Source organism: Arachis hypogaea, chromosome 15, assembly GCF_003086295.3.
Source record: "Arachis hypogaea cultivar Tifrunner chromosome 15, arahy.Tifrunner.gnm2.J5K5, whole genome shotgun sequence".
NCBI classification, from domain to species: Eukaryota; Viridiplantae; Streptophyta; class Magnoliopsida; order Fabales; family Fabaceae; genus Arachis; species Arachis hypogaea.
The window spans coordinates 65,431,385-65,453,992 of NC_092050.1; the positions used below are offsets into that span (position 1 = coordinate 65,431,385).

A 22,608-nucleotide genomic window follows, 5' to 3' on the forward strand; every position below is an offset into this window, starting at 1 on the left:
ATAAGATCCGGTTCAATCCCAACTCCCTTTTCCTCTTCTGTTTGATGCAATTTAGTTTTCCCTTGTTTAAATTCTGCAAATCCTCATCCCAATCCCCTTTACTTTTCAAGCAATTTACATTTCTTGCACTTTAAGATTCTGCAATTTACATTTCTTGCACTTTAAGTTTCTGTCATTTAATTTCTTGTCCTTTAAGTTTCAGCAATTTACTTTCCCGCTCTCTTTAATTTCATGCAATTTACATTCTGCAAATCACAAATCACCCAACCAACACTTGATTCGCTTGACTAAATCAACCACTAAACTAAAATTGCTCAATCCTTCAATCCCTGTGGGATCGACCTCACTTCCGTGAGTTTTTATTACTTGATACGACCCGGTACACTTGCCGGTTAGTTTTGGGTGTTTTGGTAGAAATTCGTTTCTCACCAAAATATCTCATCAAGTTTTTGGCGCCGTTGCCGGGGATTGATTAGATTGACAATGATTAAGTGAGGTGGTAATCTAGATCAAGCACTTTTTCTTTATTTTTCTTTAACTTTTGATTAACCCACTAACTGTTTGAATTTTTGCTTAAGCTAACTAAAACTTCATTCTAGCAGTAGATTGAAGTATCACTGGTTTGTGTGCTCTTATGTTCTGCTTGTATGTCAGGTACACAAAGAGCCATACCCAATTTTCATGAACAAGACGAAAGAACTCTCAGGAGGTTAAGAAGAGCCGAAAGAGGGAAAAGTATTGTTGGAGAAGAAGAATCTGAGGAAGAATACCACGAGATGGAAGGAGATACATCTAATCCAGGAGAAGGAGTTAATAATCCACCACAACAGAGGAGAGTATTGGCTTCCTATACTTTTGCAAATGCTAGACATTGTGGAAGCAGCATTCTCACCCCTAATGTCAATGCAAATAACTTTGAACTGAAGCCACAACTCATCACATTGGTCCAGAATAACTGCTCATTTGGAGGAGGACCATTGGAGGATCCAAATCAACATCTATCTACCTTCTTGAGGATCTGTGACACTGTCAAATCCAATGGTGTGAATCCTGAGACTTACAAGCTTCTGCTGTTCCCGTTCTCATTAAGGGATAAGGCTGCACAATGGCTTGAAACTTTTCCCCAAGCAAGTATCACTAGTTGGGATGACTTGGTGGCTAAATTTCTAGCCAAATTCTATCCACCCCAGAGAGTCATCAGGCTGAAAACTGAGGTGCAGACATTCACACAATTAGATGCTGAATCCTTGTATGAAGCATGGGAGAGGTACAAAGCCTTAATCAGAAAGTGCCCTCCAGAGATGTTCAATGAATGGGATGTGCTGCAAAATTTCTATGAAGGCCTGACATTGAAATCTCAGGAGGCATTAGATCATTCTGCTGGAGGTTCACTACAACTAATGAAAACTGCTGAGGAAGCTCAGAATCTTGTGGACATGGTGGCCAACAATCAATATTTCTTTGCTCATCAAAGAAGCCGCCAACCATCACAAAGAAGAGGAGTAATGGAACTAGACGGAGTGGATTCAATCCTAGCTCAAAACAAGATGATGCAGCAGCAATTTCAACAACAATTTGAGCAAATGGCTAAGAGGATTGACAGTCTCCAAGTTGCAGCAGTCAACACTAGCCAGCCATCAACCACATGGGGTCAGAGTGAAGAGACTCAAGAGGAGCAACAACAAGAACAAGTCCAGTACATGCACAACCAAAATTCTGGGCCAAATGAAGTATATGGTGACACTTACAACCCTTCTTGGAAGAACCACCCAAACCTTAGGTGGGGAGACAATCACAACCAAAATCAACAACCATGGCAGAGAAACTCAAACCAAAACACTTTAAGAAACAACCAAAACCACAACCAGCAGCAAACCAACCAAAACCCCTACAGAAAACCTCAAAACAACTACTCCAACCCCAACCATTACCAATCTAATAACCAACCCACCAACCAAAATGTCTACCATCCACCATCCACATTTCACAACCCACCACAAGCATCACCTGAATCTCACAGACTCACCAACTTGGAAACCTTGATAGACAAAATGTGGAAACACCAAGAAATGACAACCAAGAACCATGAAGCCTCCATGAAGAGCCTAGAGAGGCAAATTGGGCAAATCTCCAAACAGATTTCTGTTGAGAAATCTTCAAGCTCACTGCCAAGTGACACAATCCCAAATCCTAAGGAAGAATGCAAGGCAATACAATTGAGGAGTGGAAAAGTCTTGGTGAAAAATGAAGAAGCAACCAAGAAGCCAAAGGAAAGTGACAAGAAACAAGCTGAAGAAGAGAAAGTCAATGACAAGAAGGAGGCAGCAAGCAAGCCAACTCAGGATCAAGCTCAAGAAAAAGAAGATCAGCCACAAAAATCAAGAAAGGGAAAGGAAGTAATTGAAGAGCCAACTGAGGACCAAAGGCAGGGAAATAACTTCACTCCTCCCTTGCCATATCCTCAAAGGTTTAACAAGGAAACTAAGGACCAACACTTCCCAAAATTTCTTGAAATCTTCAAGAAGTTAGAAATCAATATTCCCTTAACTGAAGCACTTGAGCAAATGCCCCTGTACGCAAAGTTCTTGAAGGAACTTATCAACAAGAAGAGGAGTTGGCAAGTTAATGAAACTGTACTGCTCACTGAGGAATGCAGAGCACTAATCCAGAAGGGACTTCCTCCCAAACTTGAGGACCTTGGGAGTTTCTTTCTACCCTGCGCCATTGGCAGTATGACTATCAAGAAGGCGATGTGTGACTTGGGAGCTAGTATCAATCTGATGCCTGCTTCTCTAGTGAAAAAGTTAGGCATAAAAGAGGTAAAACCGGTACAGATGTCTCTAGAATTGGTGGACAAATCAGTGATATGCCCCAGTGGTATAATTGAGAACCTTCTAGTCAAAGTAGACAGATTCATCTTCCCAGCAGATTTTGTGATCCTGGATTCGAATCAGGATGAGGGCGATTCCATTATACTGGGAAGACCGTTTTTAGCCACTGCTAGGGCCATCATAGACATAGAGCAAGGAGAATTAACCCTCAGGATGCATAATGAAAGTATCACTCTGAGTGTACTACCAGAAACACCGAACAGTAATGAAAAGAAGGATGGTACAGAAACAGACAAGGAGAATCTGCAGTGGAGGGAGGAAATCAACAAGACAAACAACAACTGCCCTCCCAAGCAAGAGATAGACGATACAGCAGGCCAAAAAGAGAAAGAGACTGTGCAAAGTAATGAAGAAGCTCAAGGGAACATTGTAGTATTGGCAACTAAGAAAAGGAATTTCAAAAGGGAGCCTGTTTTCAAAGAAGAAGAATTAACAAAAGGAAGGAAGAAAAACAAAAACAGAATCAAAAAGGGGTGGAAGAACAAAAAAATCCCAACAGAAGGGCTCTTCAAAGGTGACAAAGTGCAGTTAGTCTATCAACAACTGGGAACAGACCAACAGACTAACGATTACTACACTGTGAGCAAAATATTATCACTAGAACATGCTGAGATAGAGCACCAAGGAACAAAGAAGAAGCTCACGATCAGAGGGGACAAGTTGAGGCACTACAGTCATCAACCACCATAAAAGAAAGCTTCAATGTCAAGCTAGTGACAATAAAAGAGCGCTCCATGGGAGGCAACCCATGCTTTAAGATTCTTGTCATTTTACATTCAATAAACTATGGTCACCTGATGCATGAATTCTTTTCTCTTTTCATGAACATGTCCACTTATTGCATGCACTATTTTGAAACATATGCTAAGTTGATATATCTTTAAGCACACTTAACCAATATCATAAAGAATTTTGTTTTACATGCTTAAAATGTTTTGATAGAGCATATGGCCGAACACTAAGTTTGGTGTCCACATAGCTTCATGAGAATCTGAAATTCATGCATCAATAATCATACATTTGTCATTTTTTTCAAAACCTTATAAATAGAATTTTCTTTTAATGAAGGTATTAATTGTGATGAACCCTTTGACAAGAAGCAAGTTTGGTGTTCATCAAACCTTGATGCACCAATTCAAGGATACAATTAATCCTTCATGAAAAAAAAAAAAAAAAAAAAAAAAAAAAAAAAAAGAGAAAAAGAAAAGTATGATGAAAACAATTCTTATGAACATTTAAACTTCACTAATTGGAGGAAGAAACTCATTTTCCTTATATATTACCAAACATCAAGTTTGGTGTCCCCCAAAGGAAGTGTCACGGCTCACATGAGATAAGAATTGATAGTTCACATATTTTTAACTAAAAAGAATAATATTGCTACGGTGGGATAAGACTAATGCATGTGTCTTGTTGTGATGACTAGGAGGTCAAAGAATCTTCAATGAAAAGAAGGACAAGACAAAAGAAAGCTTAGCATAAGGACAAAATCATATCACATGCTTCAAGGAAGAAATCTGCCCCTCATTGAAAATGATCACGGCAAAGGCTAGGGAAGGAGCAAATTTTGTCTTCATTCATCCATACATGCACACCCTTGATCCCCATGGTGCTTAATTGCATCCTAGCCCTCTATTTCTCATATAAAAGCATACCACCTTCAAGCCATGCACATGACCGAATCACTCCTCAACATTACAAGTCTTGTGCAACCTTTTCTTTTACTTTAAACTCCAAACACTCAATCTTCTCTTCATAATTCCCTAGCAAGTTCAGTCCGAACCTCTTTTTTCCTCCAACCACACATCAAATTCTCCAACACTCTCCACATTCCCTCTCAACCAACCAAGTGATTATGGCATCCTCCTCAAGAACCAAACGACGAAAAGGAAAAGATCCAATAGTAGAGGAAGAAACACATGAGTATGACCAATGGAAGTTCAAGTCTTGGTCTCATCAAATGCAAATTCAATGGATGAACGAGAAAAAAATTTATCCTGAGATTCCATTCATGTTGCCGGATGATGGGTGTCAAGAAATAAAGAACAAGATCCGGAAGAGGAAATGGGAGGAACTTACATCACCAATCTCTCGAATTAATGCCAATATTATAAGAGAGTTTTATGCAAATGCCCCAAGGATTGACATGCGTGAACCCCCAACGTACAAGAGCTATGTGCGTGGGGTGGAAGTAGACTTTGGCCCAGATGCAATCAAGAAAGTTTTGAAACTAAAGTCAGTGCGCTTTGATGAACCGGGATACCAACAAAGATTGACTGAGGATCAAAATTATGAAGAGATTGCAAGAGACATTTGTTTTGAGAACTCAAGATGGGAGGGAGATGACAAGAACAGATACAAGTTCTTGAAGAGATGTAACCTCATTCCGGAGGCAAAAGGATGGTATGAGTTGATGAAAAGGTCAATTCTGGGGACAGTGAACACCTCAGAAGTTAACAGGGAGAGAGCCTTAATGCTGCATTGTATCATGGTGGGTGGAGAGATAAGAGTTCATGAGATCCTTGCAAGAGACATCCTAAAGATAGCTGAAAAAAATTCGGCCGGATCTTGGTTGTACTATCCAAGCACCATTTGGAAGTTGTGTGCAAAGGCCAAAGTTCCATTGGAAGAGGAGAATCCAATGTGGCTAAGCCAAGGCATGCCCATAACTATTGAACGAATGACGATGCCCCTTGAAGCACACCAAGGCCGAAGGCCACATGGAGGAAGGGAAAGAGAAGAGCAAATGGAAGAAGATGAGCCCCACATGGAAGAAGAGCCACAAGAGGAGGAGGAACAGCCACACTTTTTCTCACAAGGCAATATGGACATGACTCAAATGCAAGAAGCAATAGGGAGGTTATCTCAGCAATACACAAGAATCCAAGCAAGGCAAGAGGAATATCATTCTCTGTACATGCAAAACCAACAAGCACAAGAAGAAAGAGAGCTGAGAATAATCAACAAACAAAATGAATTCGAGTCAAGATTTCTTGCGATGCAAGAAGAACATGCCTTTCAATCTCATGAATCTTTTGGGAAGTTGGAACAAATGCAAGCTGAAAGTTTGAAGGCCTTCAAGGAGTTCACAACACTCCAAGAAGCAAGGTATGAAGTGCAAGCCGATTACAATGTCAATAGCCAAATCAAACTAAACTATATTGGAGAACATTTGCATCACATGGATCCGGCATTCCCAACTTTTGATGAATTTTTCAAAATGAGAAGTGAGATGGAAGTGAACAGGGCTATGAGACTTGAAGATAGAGTGGAGGAGGCTATGAACAAGGCTGGCTTTTGGCAAGATCAAGAACCACCAAACAAAGATGGTGGGAACACTAGCAGCCAAGTATATGAAAGGAGAAAGAAAAGGCATGACAAATAAAAGGTGGATTTGCTCCTTGATCATCACAACATGCATTCTATCTGTTCCAATCTGTTTTTGAAATTTTTTTTTTTTTTTTGTAGTCATTTAAAAGTCTTTGCATTGTGTTGGTTATTTCAAAATAAGTAAGCTAGTTCATGTGTTGGCTTGTGTGTTCATTTTCACTTAACAAGAAGTATGTGTTGTCCCCTGCATCTTTAAATTTAATAAAAGAACGGTTTGAATGTGAAGTGAAATGGTCTCTGTTAGTTAGAAGTGGAATAAAAGTAAGTGGTGGTGTGTGTGATTGCATTATAACTCACTTTAGTGAATAAAGAGCTAAGATATCTCCTTCTAAGTAGAGAGTGGCCTATTGTCTATGAATCTCAATTGAATAGAATTCCTTGGTTAGAAAGAAAAACAAAAAAAAAGAAAGAAAGAACAAAGAAAGCTAAAAGGTGGCAAAACAAAAGAAAAACAAAAAGAAATAAAGCTGGACACCAATAGCTTGAACTCTGAAATATATGCCTGTGATGTTTTTGTACTAGGATCTGCTTGGATTAGTAAGCTCTTAGGAGTGCCTCAACACTTGGTGACTTGGGTTAACTAACCCGGGATCATCAGCTGAAAATCCACTATCAAGAGCAACCTAACTACAAAGCATTTAGTAGCCCAAAGAGGTGCTGGGCATCAATGTTTTAAGAAGGAATGTGAGCCAAGTGTCTATGGTGAATAATGTGTCAAGTATAAAAAGAAAATGAACTTGCTACACATGACACTCAAATAAAGCTTTTGAATAAAGTAATAGCCAAGGATAAAGGAATAATGAGAGGTCATAGCAGTATGTCACTTGAAACTTGAAGGAAACTTTCTAGGCCTAGGAGTCAATAAGAAGTGAGCATTTGCATATCCACATAAAACCCCATGAACTATCAATAACACTTTGCTAGCATGAACTTCCTCTTCCATTTCATTCTTTCTTCTTAATAAATTCATTTCTTGCTTGGGGACAAGCAAGCTTTAAGTTTGGTGTTGTGATGACAAGTCATCCTAGCCCATTTTAGCTAGTCTTTTTCTTTTGTTTTCATTAGAATTATGCACTTTCTTAAGCTACAAGCAAGCTAATTGAGTAGATTTTCATGTTTCCCTTGATTGAACCAACCATATGTGAATTCATGCCATTTCATGAGGTTTTGAACTATATTTGTTGCATATTGTGGAAGATTGAATACCTCATGATTTTGAGCAAAACTTTGATTAGTTTGGTTGATCAATGATAGGTGAAGAAGGCTTGGAGAAAGGTTGAAGCAAAGAGGAATGGCTAGGAGTGAAGAGAGGACAATGGAATAAGTGAAAATTGAACCGGGTTGCATGAAGTTAGCCCCAACGTTAGCCCCCTAACTTGGAGGCTAACGTTGGGCATATGAATCACTCTTTGGAAGTAGCCAACGTTAGCTCCAACGTTAGCCCCCTAACTTGGAGGCTAACGTTGGAACTTGAGAGTTTCTCCCTGGGCTACCAACGTTTGCGCCAACGTTAGCCCCCTAACTTGGAGGCTAACGTTGGCACTTAAATCACAATGGGGGAGTAGGCAACGTTTGCGCCAACGTTAGCCCCCTAACGTGGAGGCTAACGTTGGCACCAATCACACCAAGCAAGGCCAACGTTAGGGTCAAAGTTAGACCCCTAACGTTGGCGCCAACGTCTAAACCAGAAGAATGTGGTTTGCTGATATGAAAAGTTAGGGTCAAAGTTAGACCCCTAACTTTGACCCTAACGTTGAAGACCAACGTTGGCTAACTCCATTTCCGGTTCAATTGGTTCACTTCGGTTCTTCTTCAATCTTCAAGAGCAATCAACCAAGGCCTCTTTCAACCCAATTCCACCAAGAACAAAGGCCCAACTCAAGGCTTGAAGATCATTTTGGAAAGTGTATAAATAGGATAGAATTCAATTTGTTTGGAGAGCTTTTTCGGGAGAGTTTTCTTTGAGAGCTTTCCTTTTAGAATTTTCATAAGAGTTTTTGGGAAGCTTTTGTCACTGAGTGAACTTTAATTTCTTGTTTTCAATTGCTTTCAATTTCATTTGACTTTTGTCTTGGATCTTGGATTGGAGAATTGAAGAAATTCTGTTTCAATCTCAATCTTGGATCTCTCTGTTTCCTTTACTGTTAATTGAATTAGCATTTCTGTTTCTGTTACTTGATCTTCATCTCTTTTCTTTGCAATTTACAATTTCCTTGCTATTGTTCTTGTGGGATCTAGGAAGGCATTGAGATCTAGACTTGGTTTTCTAGTCTCTGGGTCCTGAGATCTAAATTCTCATTTCAATTCTCTGTTTAATGCTTTCATTGTTCATTTACTTTGCTGTTATAAGATCCGGTTCAATCCCAACTCCCTTTTCCTCTTCTGTTTGATGCAATTTAGTTTTCCCTTGTTTAAATTCTGCAAATCCTCATCCCAATCCCCTTTACTTTTCAAGCAATTTACATTTCTTGCACTTTAAGATTCTGCAATTTACATTTCTTGCACTTTAAGTTTCTGTCATTTAATTTCTTGTCCTTTAAGTTTCAGCAATTTACTTTCCCGCTCTCTTTAATTTCATGCAATTTACATTCTGCAAATCACAAATCACCCAACCAACACTTGATTCGCTTGACTAAATCAACCACTAAACTAAAATTGCTCAATCCTTCAATCCCTGTGGGATCGACCTCACTTCCGTGAGTTTTTATTACTTGATACGACCCGGTACACTTGCCGGTTAGTTTTGGGTGTTTTGGTAGAAATTCGTTTCTCACCAAAATATCTCATCAATGTTTCGATAGGGTTCTCCCATGTAATTCATCTCTGCCATTGCAGGGTTCTCAGGATCATAAGCTTCTTCTTCAGAAGATGCTTCTTTAGTACTGTTGGATGTAGCTTGCAATCCATTCAGACTCTAAGAAATCATATTGACTTGCTGACTCAATATTTTTTTCTGAGCCAATATGGCATTCAAAGTATCAATTTCAAGAACTCCCTTCTTCTGAGGCGTCCCATTGTTCACAGGACTCCTCTCAGAGGTGTACATGAACTGGTTATTTGCAACCATTTCAATGAGTTCCTGAGCTTCTGCAGGGGTTTTCAGATGAAGAGATCCTCCTGCAGAATGGTCCAACGACATTTTTGACAACTCAGACAGACCATCATAGAATATACATATGATGCTCCATTCTGGAAGCATGTTAGAAGGACACCTTTTGATCAATTGCTTATATCTTTCCCAAGCTTCATAGAGGAACTCACCTTCCTTCTGTCTGAAGGTTTGGATTTCCACTATAAGCTTGCTCATCTTTTGAGGTGGAAAGAACTTGGCCAGGAAAGCACTGACCAGCTTTTCCCAAGAGTTCAGGCTTTCCTTAGGTTGTGAATCTAACCATGTTCTAGCTCTGTCTCTTACAGCAAAAGGGAAAAGCATAAGCCTGTAGACCTCGGGAGCAACTCCATTGGTCTTGACAGTGTCACAGACTTGCAAGAATTCAGCTAAGAACTGATGGGGATCTTCCAATGGAAGTCCATGAAACTTGCAATTCTGTTGCATTAGAGAAACTAATTGAGGCTTAAGCTCAAAGTTGTTTGCTCCAATGGCAGGAATTGAGATGCTTCTTCCATAGAAGTTAGAAGAGGGTGCAATAAAGTCACCAAGCATCTTCCTTGCATCTCTACCATTGTTATTGAGTTCGGCCATGTCTCCTTCTTTTTCGAAAATTTCTGTCAGGTCCTCTCCAGAGGGTTGTGCTTAAGCTTCTCTTAGTTTCCTCTTAGGAGTCCTTTCAGGTTCAGGATCAGCTTCAATGAGGATGTCTTTATCTCTGTTCCTGCTCATATGAAAAAGAAGAGAACAGAAAAGAAGAGGAATCCTCTATGTCACACTATAGAGATTCTTTTATGTGAGTAGAAGAAGAGAAGAATAGAAGAAGGGGAAGAGAAAATTTTGAACACAGAGAAAAAGAGGGGGTTCGAATTATGAGTAGAAGAGGAGTGTTAGTAGATAAATAAATAAATAGAGAGAGATGAGAGGGAGAGTTTTCGAAAATAATTAAAAAGAAAAGGAAAATATTTTTGTTTTTATTTAAAAATCAGTTATAATTCAAAAATTAAAAAAAGAAATAAAATAAAATTTGAAAACTAAATAAATTACTTAATTAAAAACATTTTTGATAAAAAGTGTTAGTGATTTTCGAAAATCAGGAAGAAAAAGTAGTTAGGTGGTTTTGAAAAAGATATGATTGAAATAGAAAACTTTTAAAATCAAACAAAAAGTCAAGTAGTTAATTGAAAAAGATTTGAAAATCAATTTTGAAAAGATAAGAAGTTAGAAAAGAATTTGAAATTAAGATTTGAAAAAGATATGATTGAGATTTATTTTGAAAAAGATTTGAAAAAAGAAATTTAAAAAGATTTTACTTTTGAAATTAAAGTTAATTACTTGACAAACAATAAACACAAAGATATGATTCTAAAATTTAAAGATTGAACATTTCTTACTAGGCAAGTAATAACTTAAAATTTTGAATCAATCACATTAATTGTTAGTAAAGATTTTGGAAAATATGAAATAAAAATAAGAAAAAGATTTTGAAAATCATTTTGAAATTTTTGAAAAAAATGAAAGAAAAATGAAAAAGATTTGATTTTTGAAAAGGTTTTGAAAAGATAGGATTTTTAAATTGAAAATATGACTTGACTCATAAGAAACAACTAGATTTTTAAAAATTTTTGACTAAGTCAATCTAAATTTTCGAAATTTATGAGAAGAATAAGGGAAATATATTTTTTTGATTTTTTGAATTTTTAATAAGGAGAGAGAAAAACATCAAAATGACTCAAAACATGAAAATTCAAGATCAAAACACATGATGCATGCAAGAACACTTTGAATGTTAAGATGAACACCAGGAACACTTTGAATGTCAAGATGAACACCAAGAACTTATTTTTGAAAATTTTTAAGAAAAGACACACATGTAAGACACCAAACTTAGAAATTTTCAATGTTTAGACACTAACAAATTGAAAATGCATATGAAAAACAAGAAAAGACACAAAACATGAAAATGCAAAGATCAAACAAAGAGAATCATCAAGAACAACTTGGAGATTATGAAGGACACATGCATGAATTTTCGAAAATTTTTAGGAAATTAAAAAGATGCAATTGACACCAAACTTAAAAATTGACACTAGACTCAAATAAGAAACATCAAATTATTTTTTATTTTCATGACTTTATAAATTTTTTTGGATTTTTCAAAAATTATTTTGGAAAAGAAAATAAAGATTTCAAAATTTTTAATAAGAATTCCAGGAATCATGCAATGTTAGTCTAAAGCTCCGGTCCAGGAATCAGACATGGTTTACTAGCCAGCCAAGCTTTCAGTGAAAGCTTCGGTCCAAAACACTAGACAAGGCCAATGGCCAGCCAAGCTTTAGCAGATCATTACATTCAACAGCAAGATTGATAGAAATCAATAAGCTCTTGTGATGATAAGTTCAAACCTTGGTCCAAAAGATTAGACATGGCTTCACAGCCAGCCAGACTTCAACAAATCATCATGAAACTCTAGAATTCATTCTTAAGAATTCTGAAGACATAGAATAATTTATTTATTTATTTATTTTTCCAAAATAAAAACAAAATAAAATTACCTAATCTGAGCAACAAGATGAACCATCAGTTGTCCAAACTCAAACAATCCCCGAAAACGGCGCGAAAAACTTGGTGCACGAAATTGTGATCTCAACGGCGCCAAAAACTTGGTACGCACGATTGTAATCTCAACTCCTTTTCACAACTCCGCACAACTAACCAGCAAGTACAATGGGTCGTCCAAGTAATAAACCTTACGTGAGTAAGGGTCGATCCCACGGAGATTGTCGGCTTGAAGCAAGCTACGGTCATCCTTGTAAATCTTAATCAGGCGGATTCAAATGGCTATGAGGTTTTGATAATTAAAATGTAATTAAAATAGAAAATAAGATAGAGATACTTATGTAATTCATTGGTGAGAATTTCAGATAAGCGTATGGACTATTATATATTGCTGGAAAGCCCAGAATGTCTACTTTCCAATGCAATTGATAGCGCGCCAATTGGGTTTTTGTAGCTCCAGAAAATCCATTTCGAGTGCAGGGACGTCAGAATCCAACAGCATCTGCAGTCCTTTTTCAGCCTCTGAATCAGATTTTTGCTCAGGTCACTCAATTTCAGCCAGAAAATACCTAAAATCACAGAAAAACACAAAACCTTATAGTAAAGTCTAGAAATGTGATTTTTATTTAAAAACTAATAAAAATATACTAAAAATTAACTAAAACATACTAAAAACTACCTAAAAACAATGCCAAAAAGCGTATAAATTATATGCTCATCACAGATCCACAAACTGATGATTACTGCACCATCAACAAGATACTATCACTGGAGCATGTAGAGATTGACCATCAACGTACAGGAAGAAGGCTCACAGTGAGAGGAGACAAATTGAGGCACCACAATCATCAACCACCCTAATAACGGACCAATGTCAAGCTAGTGACAATAAAAGAGAGCTCCATGGGAGGCAGCCCATGATTTAATGTTCTTGCTGTTATTTTAATTTCAATAATTACTGGTTTTTCTAGCATGAATTTGAGCTCTCATGAGTGGATTTAATAATTGCACATATCATTTTAGAGCATATGTTTGACTCCTAAGTTTGGTGTGCCTAAAGGCACTTTAAAATAGCTTTTCAACCATGAGTGATCATAGAACCATTCTAAGATATATACTCATTATTTCTGTTTAAGTATATAGCCAAACCTTAAGTTTGGTGTCTGTATATGCTATGAATTTCAAGAAAGTCAATTTTTACTCAAAGGCTCAAAATTAATGAATAAATAAACCATACATTGCATCATTTTATGAGTTTATGGTAGCATGGTAGCAAATAAAATGTTCCTTATAATAAATATACTAATTGTGATGGATATTCATTGGATTTTATATAAATCACTTAGAAGAAAACAAGTTTGTTGTCCACCAAAATTTTGTTCAATTTCTAAGGGGCATGGTTGGTAATTCAATAATAAGGAACACATAGCAACATTTTCTTTCTATATACATAGTACACAACCACCGTATGACATTTAAAAGTTTAAGCTCACTAAATTGTTTGGTTCACGTGGATAGAAGTAAAGAAGATTGAGAAGGAGACAAAAGAAAGCATGCACGGACGGTCTTTCCAAGGAAAAAAGGCAAGTCACATGTGTATTTTTGGGAAGCACAATGCTGCATGGAATCAACACTTAGGAGGCCAAACCACATGCAACCAATGGAGGAGCAATCCTTGTCTTCACTCATCTTCACATGCAGGCCGTCCATTTCATGGATCTTTAACAATGAATTGCTCAATCCCCACCTTTCCTTACAACTCAATCGGATCCTCCCACTCTTTGCTATGCTTCATGCCTTGGCTATAAATTGACAATGATACTTCCTGAGTTCACATATCCTTGCTTTCTCTATATAAGACCTCCTCGCTTATTTACCTTTGTTTCACTCAAACATTCCTCCCAAACACGGTACATCCCCATTCTCTCATCCAAAGGCATCACACAACACCTTACCTCCCATTCCTTCCATCAAAATTGTGCTCTAACCAAGACCTATCTTTTCTTCTTCTTTCATTCCTTCCTAACTCATGGCTTCGTCAAGTTCCAAAAGAAGGAAAGAGAAAGGAACCAGTAGTAGCCGAACCACCAACCTATGATACCAAGAAATTTAAGTCTCAATTCCATGAATCAAGGTATTATGGGCTAATGGAATCAAAAAAATTCATTCAAGAGACGGGGTTCAGACTGAAAGATGGAGAATATACCATCATGAGAAGAATAGAAGCAGAGAGGAGATAGGAGCTTTTGTGTAAACCTCTCACAGACATCAATGCAGTCATGATAAGGGAATTTTATACAAATACTGTGAGGTCAAGCAAGGACAGCCCTCTATATAAGAGTTATGTTAGGGGGGTTGAGGTAGATTTCAGCCCATCATCCATCATGAGAGTCTTACAAATAAGAGTGATAACCTATGGAGAACTCAGCTTTGAGGACAGAATACAAGGTGAAAGTGATCCTGATGAGATACTAAATAGCTTATGTTTTGAAGGCAAAGACTGGGAAAGGGACTGAAAAGGAAATCCAAGCCACTTGAAGAGAATGGATCTCATACTTGAAGCCAAAGGGTGGTATGAGATAGTGAGAAGATCCATACTCCACACTGCAAAAACATCTGAGGTCACAATAATGAGTGCAATTCTGACATATTGCATACTTAGGGGAAGGAGAAATCAATGAACCTCAGCTCATAGCAGATAGCATTCAAGAGATAGCTGAGGATACTGGTAAATCAAGTAGGCTTGGTCACCCAAGCACTATTTTGAGGCTGTGCAAAAGAGCAAGAGTACTCTTTGAGGATGAAAATACTGAGAAGGTAAAAGGAAGCAGAGGGATCACTAAGCAAAGCATGGAAGGGGTCACTGACGACACTGACAATTAGCAAGAGAGGAGAGCTCAAGGAAGAAGGAGGAGACCACAAGTAGAGGAGGAAAAAGCTCCTGGTGCAATGGATCTAAGCTAAATGCAAAGAGCCATTGAAGAAATGTCTCAACAATACATGAGAGTACAGGAGCAACAACAGGAGCAATACTTGAGGCAACAAGAGCAATATTTGAAGGATCGTGAGCAACAACAGCATTGGCAGCAGCAAATGATGGAGAAGCAAAAAAATTTTCATCTCCAAATGTTGGATCAACAGAGAGAGTTTCAAGCAAGAATTCTTGAGGGGCAAAAGGAACAATCAGCAAACGTTCAAGAATCAATTAATGGATTGTTCCTACGATAGGCCAAGTATGGGGAGTACACCCAAAATCTCTACCAATGGAAGAATATATATCATACAATTGGAGAGCATAGATATGTGGACAGAATGGAGTATGATATAGCAACTCAAGCAAAGTTGGACTATGTAGTCCATAGCATGCCAGCATTGAACCAACAGATTAAGCCATTTGAGCAATGCCAAGAGTTGATAGATCATCAGAGAGCACTAGCCAATAAACAGACAATACACATGCAACAAGGATTGAAAGATGCTGGGCTCTGGGATCAGGTAGACCAAATTTGGGATCGTAGGTGCCCTGTTGAAGAACCCCAAAAAAGAAAGAAGAAGAAGAAGAAAGGAGAAAGCAGCAAGGGGAAAGAGCGCGACAACTAGAGGTAGTGGAGTTCTTTTTATAGTTTTAATCAAATAAGGATGATGCATATCTAAAACATGATATGCCTCCAAATATTTCATATTCTGCACTTTCATATCTTGAGTAGTTTTCTTGTTAGGATTTGCATTATGCTTGTTATCACTCATCTATCTTAAACTCATGTTTTGTTTCCCTTTTTGCATCAATAAGAGAAAATGTTTGAAATAGAAAGTGATTGTCCAATGTTGTAGGAATTAGAATAAAATTTGTGGTGGTAATTGCTTGATTAAGATGATAAGCTCAATAATAAAAGCTGCATAATAGAGTGTTCTTTGTAGTGTGAACTAGATTGCTGTCATAAAACCTTTCATTAATGAAATTCCTTGGAAAATGAAGCAAAGTAAGAAAGAAAAAGAAAAGAAAAGCCAAGATTTGGCAAAGAAACAAACAATAAGGCTAGACACCAATAGCTTGGACTTTAGGACATATGTCTGTGGTACTTTTTGTACTAGGATATGCTTGGACAATTAGGTTCTGAGGAGTCTTTTAAAACTTGGTAACTTGGATTAACTAATCTGGGATTACCAACTGAAAGTCCATCATTATGAGCAACCTAGCTACAATGCATTTAGTTATCCAAAGAGATGTTGGGCATCAATATTCCTAAGAGAATTTGTGAGCTAAGTGTCTGTAGTGAAGAAGTGTTGAGCAAAATTGAGCCACAAGGCTGCTGCAACACTTGACATTGAGTTATCATTGAGAAATAAGCTTTCTAAGCAAAAGAAAGAAGGACAAACCAAAAAGGGATCAATCAAAAAGCAAGGCATTATGACAGCAACTCTAGTGAATCCTCAAAGAAGCATTTTTTATCTATCAGCAAAGAATAATTGAGCTGCATTTTTGTCTGCATAAAATCCCATGGTTCAAATTCTATTATCTGCTAAATAAGGACATGTATGCTTCTCTGTTTCATTTCATTTCTTCTCATGTTTAGTGCTTGCTTGGGGACAAGCAAGATTTAAGTTTGCTGTTGTGTTGACAAGTCATCTTATGCTAGTTCTACAAGCATTTTTCATTAGTTTCATTAGGTTTTATGCACTTTCTTACATAATAAGTAAGTAATTGGAGTGGATTTTCATGATTTTATTGAATCAATCAAACATTATCTATTTTACATAAAATCATAGGTTTTAAGCTAGAATTAATTGATTTTATAAATGATGCAAAGATCTAGTGATTTTTGTGGGACTTTGATTAGTTGTTTGGTTGCTTGTAGGTGAAGAAATGATGAAAAAAGGAAAGAAGAGTTTTGGAGCACGCTTTGGACCTTAGGCCACGCTTTGAAAAGTGTGGCCCATGATAGTAAAGCGTTGCGATAAAAAAAGGGAGCAAGGGCCAGCATTTGAATTTGCAAACGGAGCGCCCAAGAGAGGAACCAAACTCGCGCACTAAGCAAAGGCCAGGGGGTAGCGTTCTGAGAAGTGAACGCTACGTTCACTATCCTTCCCTTTCTCGTGCCTTTCAAGCCAAAGGAGCAAAGGCCAATGCACCAAGGAAGGAGTAGCGTTCTAAGGAGTGAACACTACGTTCACTATTATGCAAGTTTTCGTGCCTCTCAACCAAGGAAGCAAGGCACGCTTAAGGAAGAAAGGGAATGTAGCGCTCAAAGAGTGAGCGGAATGTTCACAAAGTGAACGCTAGTGAGAAGGGCCAAGGCAAGGAAGGAGCCACGTTCAGCAAAGAGAACGTAGCGTTAGCTTTTGTAAACGTTTTCGGGAGGCACACACCAAGGCTCGAAGGGGGAGCTCTCAATTAAGGAAGCAGCGCTCAAACAAGGCAACGTAGCGTTTAACATGTGAGTGCTAGGTGCATGCCATGACATGGTCGAGGCACACAAGGAGTGAACACCAAGTTCACTTAAGTGAACTGAGCGCTTCCCTGGGAGCTGACCCATGCCTCCAACCCAACTTGAACCGAAGCCAACCGGATCCATCTTTCATCAAATCCAAAAATCAAAAGGCCCACTCCAAACTTTGAAGACCAAAATAGAAAGTGTATAAATAGGATCAAGTTTGATTTGTAAAAAAACCTTTAGCTCATTTTTTAGTTTTCACTTTTAATTTTCATTTGTTTTGAATTTGGGATTTGGGAATTGGATCTAGTTTTCTTTCTTCATTTTATTTCTTCTGCAACTTCTACTTTTCTGTTTTGGGTTTTTGAATTGAGATTGAAGAGCTCCATTAATTCCTGATCTGAAAATCATCTTTGCTTTTCTTTCATATAGTTTTGGGATTTGGAGAATTTTTGGATCTAAGTTTCTTTTGCTGTTTTCAATTTCATTTTCTTCTGCAATTTCTTTCTGTTTGATCAAGCGAGTAATTGAGATCTAGATCTACTTTCTAATCTCATTGCTCTACTTCGATCTTCAATTTCTCTTTAAGAATTTCATAATTGAGTTAAGCTTTCATGCTGTTTGTCTTTTCAAGCAATTTTCCATTCCTGTTTGGCTACTGAGTTGAATCTCTTCATCTCCTAGCTCTCTGATTTACTTTAGCTTGCATTTTATTGTTCAATTCTGAATCCCAACACCCAAATACTTTTATTCTTCAAGCAAATTTACATTTCTCAGCAATTTAGATTCAGCAATTTATATTTCTTGCACTTTAAGTTTCTGCAATTTACTTTTCTTGCAATATAAGTTTCAGCTCTTTTACTTTCTTGCACTTTAAGTTTCTGTAATTTATCTCTTCTGCACTTTACTTTTCTGCCTAATTTACCTTCTGCACCTTTATTTTCCTGCAATTTAGCTTCTGTTAAATCAAAATCACTCAAATCATCAAATATTCGCTTAACTAAATTCATCACCTAACTAAAATTGCTCAATCCATCAATCCCTGTGGGATCGACCTCACTCTTGTGAGTTATTACTACTTGATGCGACCCGGTACACTTGCCGGTGAGTTTGTATGGAATCATTTTTCCCTCATCACAAAGTATGCACTATTATATATTTCTAGAATGCCCTAGATGTTAGCTTTCTATAGCTGTTGAGAGTGCGCCATTTGGACTTCTGTAGCTCCAGAAAAGCTCCTTCAAATGCACGGAGGTCAGATCCTGACAGCATCTGCAGTCCTTTCTCTGCCTCTGAATCAGACTTTTTCCAATGCTCCTCAATTTTAGCCAGAAAATATCTGAAATCATCATAAAACACATAAACTCAAAGTAGAATCCAAAAATATGAATTTTACACTAAAACCTATGAGAATGGAATAAAACATAGACAAAACATAATGAAAACTATATGAAAATTATGCCAAAAAGTATATAAAATATCCGCTCATTAGGGTTCATAATTATTAATGGTTCACAAGAGTTAGTGGTTCCTCACCTTACCGATGAAAATTTGGGACAAGACCCAGCAAGTCCACAAGGCTAATTTGAACCTAAACACCAAACTCACATAATCTCTCATAATCAAAACCTCAAATTTTTGAAATTAGGAGAAGAGTGGATAAGTGAGAAATTGTTAGATTCATACCAAATTTTTTTAGTGGGTTTTGTAGACAATTTCAAGACGAATGCGTGGCTGTTGATGGCTTATCAATCGGAGTTCCGGATTGAAAGTTATGTGAGGTTGAAAGGGGAAGTTAGGGTTTGGAGCTTCTTTCCTTCTCCTCATGCAAGCAGCAATGTTTTTCATGGAGGGAGGGAAAGGAAGATCTGAAGCTCTTCATATATGGGGAGTTGGATTGGGCCTTAGGCCCATTATGGACCCGATTCGTTTGGTTCGATCTGTTTGGCCCAATTTTAGGTCAAAATCTTTAAAATTAGTGTCAAAATTCATATTTTAATTATTTCTACCTTACTAACTTATCAAATTTAATTTTCTATTTTCTTTAAATAAAAATTAATTTATTAGTTAAATATTTACTAATTACCCGGGGTTTACAATAAGTAGGGTCCTCGTGTGGGTTATGTTATTTTTAGTCTCAAACTGTTTAGATACTAATTATAATTTGGTTATGTAAGAGCTACGGATTCAACTATATGATTTAGTTATCAACTTAGTATATATGATGCGACTTTTGATATGTTTGGTTTGTGAATATATTTAGAATATGCTGCTGTTGTTATTAGAAATAACTGTTTATTATTGATACAGGACGATAATATTCAACTATAAATTTGGTTGGTTGGCTTGCTGAGGGACTTGTTCCTCGAGCGCTAGTCATGGCTTGATTCGGGTCATGACATATGCACTACCCCTTTCCTCCACAGTCACTATACTCGATGGAAGCCGAGCTAGAGTCTCATGTGTTCTCCCAGCCTGAGTATCCTCTATGGTTCGATCTGCACAAGACCCAGTGATATTAGGTGCGCCCATGGCAGAGCCGTTTGTAAACCCGTGGGTAGAGATACCATCATGGATAGACCAGATGATTGAGGACCTGACCTCTAGTTCATCAGAGTAAATTGAGGCGGAGAGAATAGGAGCTCCTGGACAGTAGCCCGACGATCATGATCGAATGACTCACACCATCTGTGAAGAATTTTTCAGTTATCTTGATATTAAGAGTCTAGTTTCTTTTTTCCTCTCATGTATAGACTTTGAGGGTTAGGACTTTTGTATATAAACAAGTAGACAGGTTTCAATTTATGGTGGCTTTTGTAAGCACAAACCTGGTAACAAATTTCAAGAGTATATATATATATATACACACGATTAGTATTTAAATCAGAGGTCTGATGCATTCTCTGACTAATGGTCTTGTATAAAACTACTTGTGCCCTTAGGCACTGTGATGTGTGTGTATGTTTAATTGCGTATCTTAAAATTTGACTAAGTCACGATTTTCAACACACGCTACAGGCTCACATTATTATGCTTAATATATTGTTTAAAGTCCCTAAAGTCAACTTAATGGTAACATATGAAGACTAACATTGGTCATGATGTGCTAAAAATCATATCATTACAAAGAGTTTGGAAGTGAGTAATTGTATATGTAACGGGTAGAAACTAGAGAGTCAAAGGGGCTAGGTCTGGGTGCAAAGGATAAAAGGAATTTTGCTTTTGTAAAATTAAGGAAAGAAAATTAAACTTTTTAACAAATGGGTCGTGTTTGCTCTTTTATGGGTTGTGCTTGCCAAATTATTTTGATTTTTTGGATAGGATACTTATGAACACGATAGACACGCATGTTAAATGAGTGTCTTTATGCATCGTTGATGCCAGGGCATTTTGGCCAGTTTTACTGACCTTTTTTTTACTGTTTTTAAGGTAGATTCATGCATTTTCTTAGAAAATAAGCTAGTTTTGGGTAGATATTCACTTACATCTTGATTCAAGCATACATTGTGCACTTTACATGATTTCATGAGAATTTTGCATGAATTATATGACAAATTGGATGATGCATGACTCATGACTTGGACTAGAACTTTGATGCACTTTGTTGCTTGATTTCAGGACAAAGGAAGCAAAGAAGAACCACGTTAGCAGTCACGTTAGTCCCACTAACGTGACCTCTAACGTGGAATGGGTGCTAACTTGCAAAGTTAATGAGAAAGGTAATCGCCAATAACGCCCTCGAAGCCATCATAAGCCCACATTAAGAGTCACGTTAACTAAGTTAACGTGAACTTTAACGTGGAAGAAGACAACAAGGCCAACGTTAGTGACACTCTCCTTTGTCACTAACGTTGGACCAAGCTCATAATTGGCCACGTTAGTTGCCACGTTAACTTAGTTAATGTGGACTCTAACGTTAAGAAGCAAAAGAGAAGCCAACATTAGTGTCATTCAGCTTTGTCACTAACGTTGGCCAAGCCTCCATAAGCCACGTTAACTCCCACGTTAACTTAGTTAACGTGGAAGCTAACGTGGAGAGAGCAATTAATAGCCAATGTTAGTGACATTTACCTTTGTCACTAACGTTGGGGTGCACCACTAAGAGCCACCATGAGCAATGTTAACTCCCACGTTAACTTAGTTAACATGGAAGCTAACGTGGATAAAGAGATGATGAGCCAACGTTAGTAACACTCACCTTTGTCACTAACATTGGAGATGGCTAGCATGACTACGTTAGAAGCCACATTAACTTAGTTAAAGTGGACTCTAACATGAGAAATAGGGGCACATTGGAACGTTAGTGGCAAAGGTAAGTGTCACTAACGTTCTCGAAGGATTGGCATTACTACGTTAGAAGCCACGTTAACCTAGTTAACGTGGACTCTAACATAGGGACAAGGGAGGACTCTCCACGTTATTGGGAAAGGTAAGTCCCAATAACGTGTGCGAAGGACTAAGAGGCAACGTTAGTGGTCACATTGGTGCCACTAACGTTGAAGTCAACGTGATCATATTTGGGTTAGGAACGTTAGTGAAAAAGGTGATTGTCACTAATGTTCTCGAACCTACACTTTCACTTAACGTTGACACCACTAATGTCCTGAGTCAAAGTCCCTGCATACTTCACCTTTTCTCTCTGCAAGCAAAGCTAAACCCAATGAAAAGGATAACTGCTTCAAACTCAAGATTCAGAGGCCCATACCAAAGACTTGAAGAGCCAACTAGAAGATGAGAAGAGTAGTATATATAGGAGTAGCTTTGAATTAGTTTGGGGAGTTGGAAACTTTAGGGAGCCTTTGGCATAGAACTACTCTCTGTATTTTACTTTCTCTGCACTTCTAGTTTTACTTTCATCATGTATTCTCCATCTTTGTTTTCATTTTTCAGAGCTATGAACAACTAAGCTCCTTTCATTGGGTTAGGGAGCTCTGTTGTAATTTGATGGATCAATATTAGTTTTCATTTTCCTTCTTCTATCTTTTCTCTTGATTTTACTAGAAAGCTTTCGATCTTCATCCAATTGGGTAGTTATCTTGGAAAAGAATCTATTCATACTTGGATCTCTTCTGAACCTTGAACGAGGAATGAAGAGATCATGCTAGAAATGCTTTCTCATGTTGGACCAAATTGAGTTTGGATGGATATGTGACTATAATCCTACCAACACTTGATTTGGGAAATGCATGTGGTATAATCAGTGACCATACTTCATCTCTTCTCATGA

At 37.6% G+C, this 22,608-nt stretch overlaps 1 non-coding gene across 1 annotated transcript; it reads left to right on the forward strand.

Moving 5' to 3' along the window:
- The first annotated feature begins 9,474 nt into the window (after nucleotides 1-9,474).
- On the forward strand, nucleotides 9,475-9,582 carry LOC112753069 (small nucleolar RNA R71). The gene has a single exon (XR_003177469.1). It is a non-coding gene; the product is annotated as a small nucleolar RNA R71 (small nucleolar RNA).
- The last annotated feature ends 13,026 nt before the right edge of the window (nucleotides 9,583-22,608 follow it).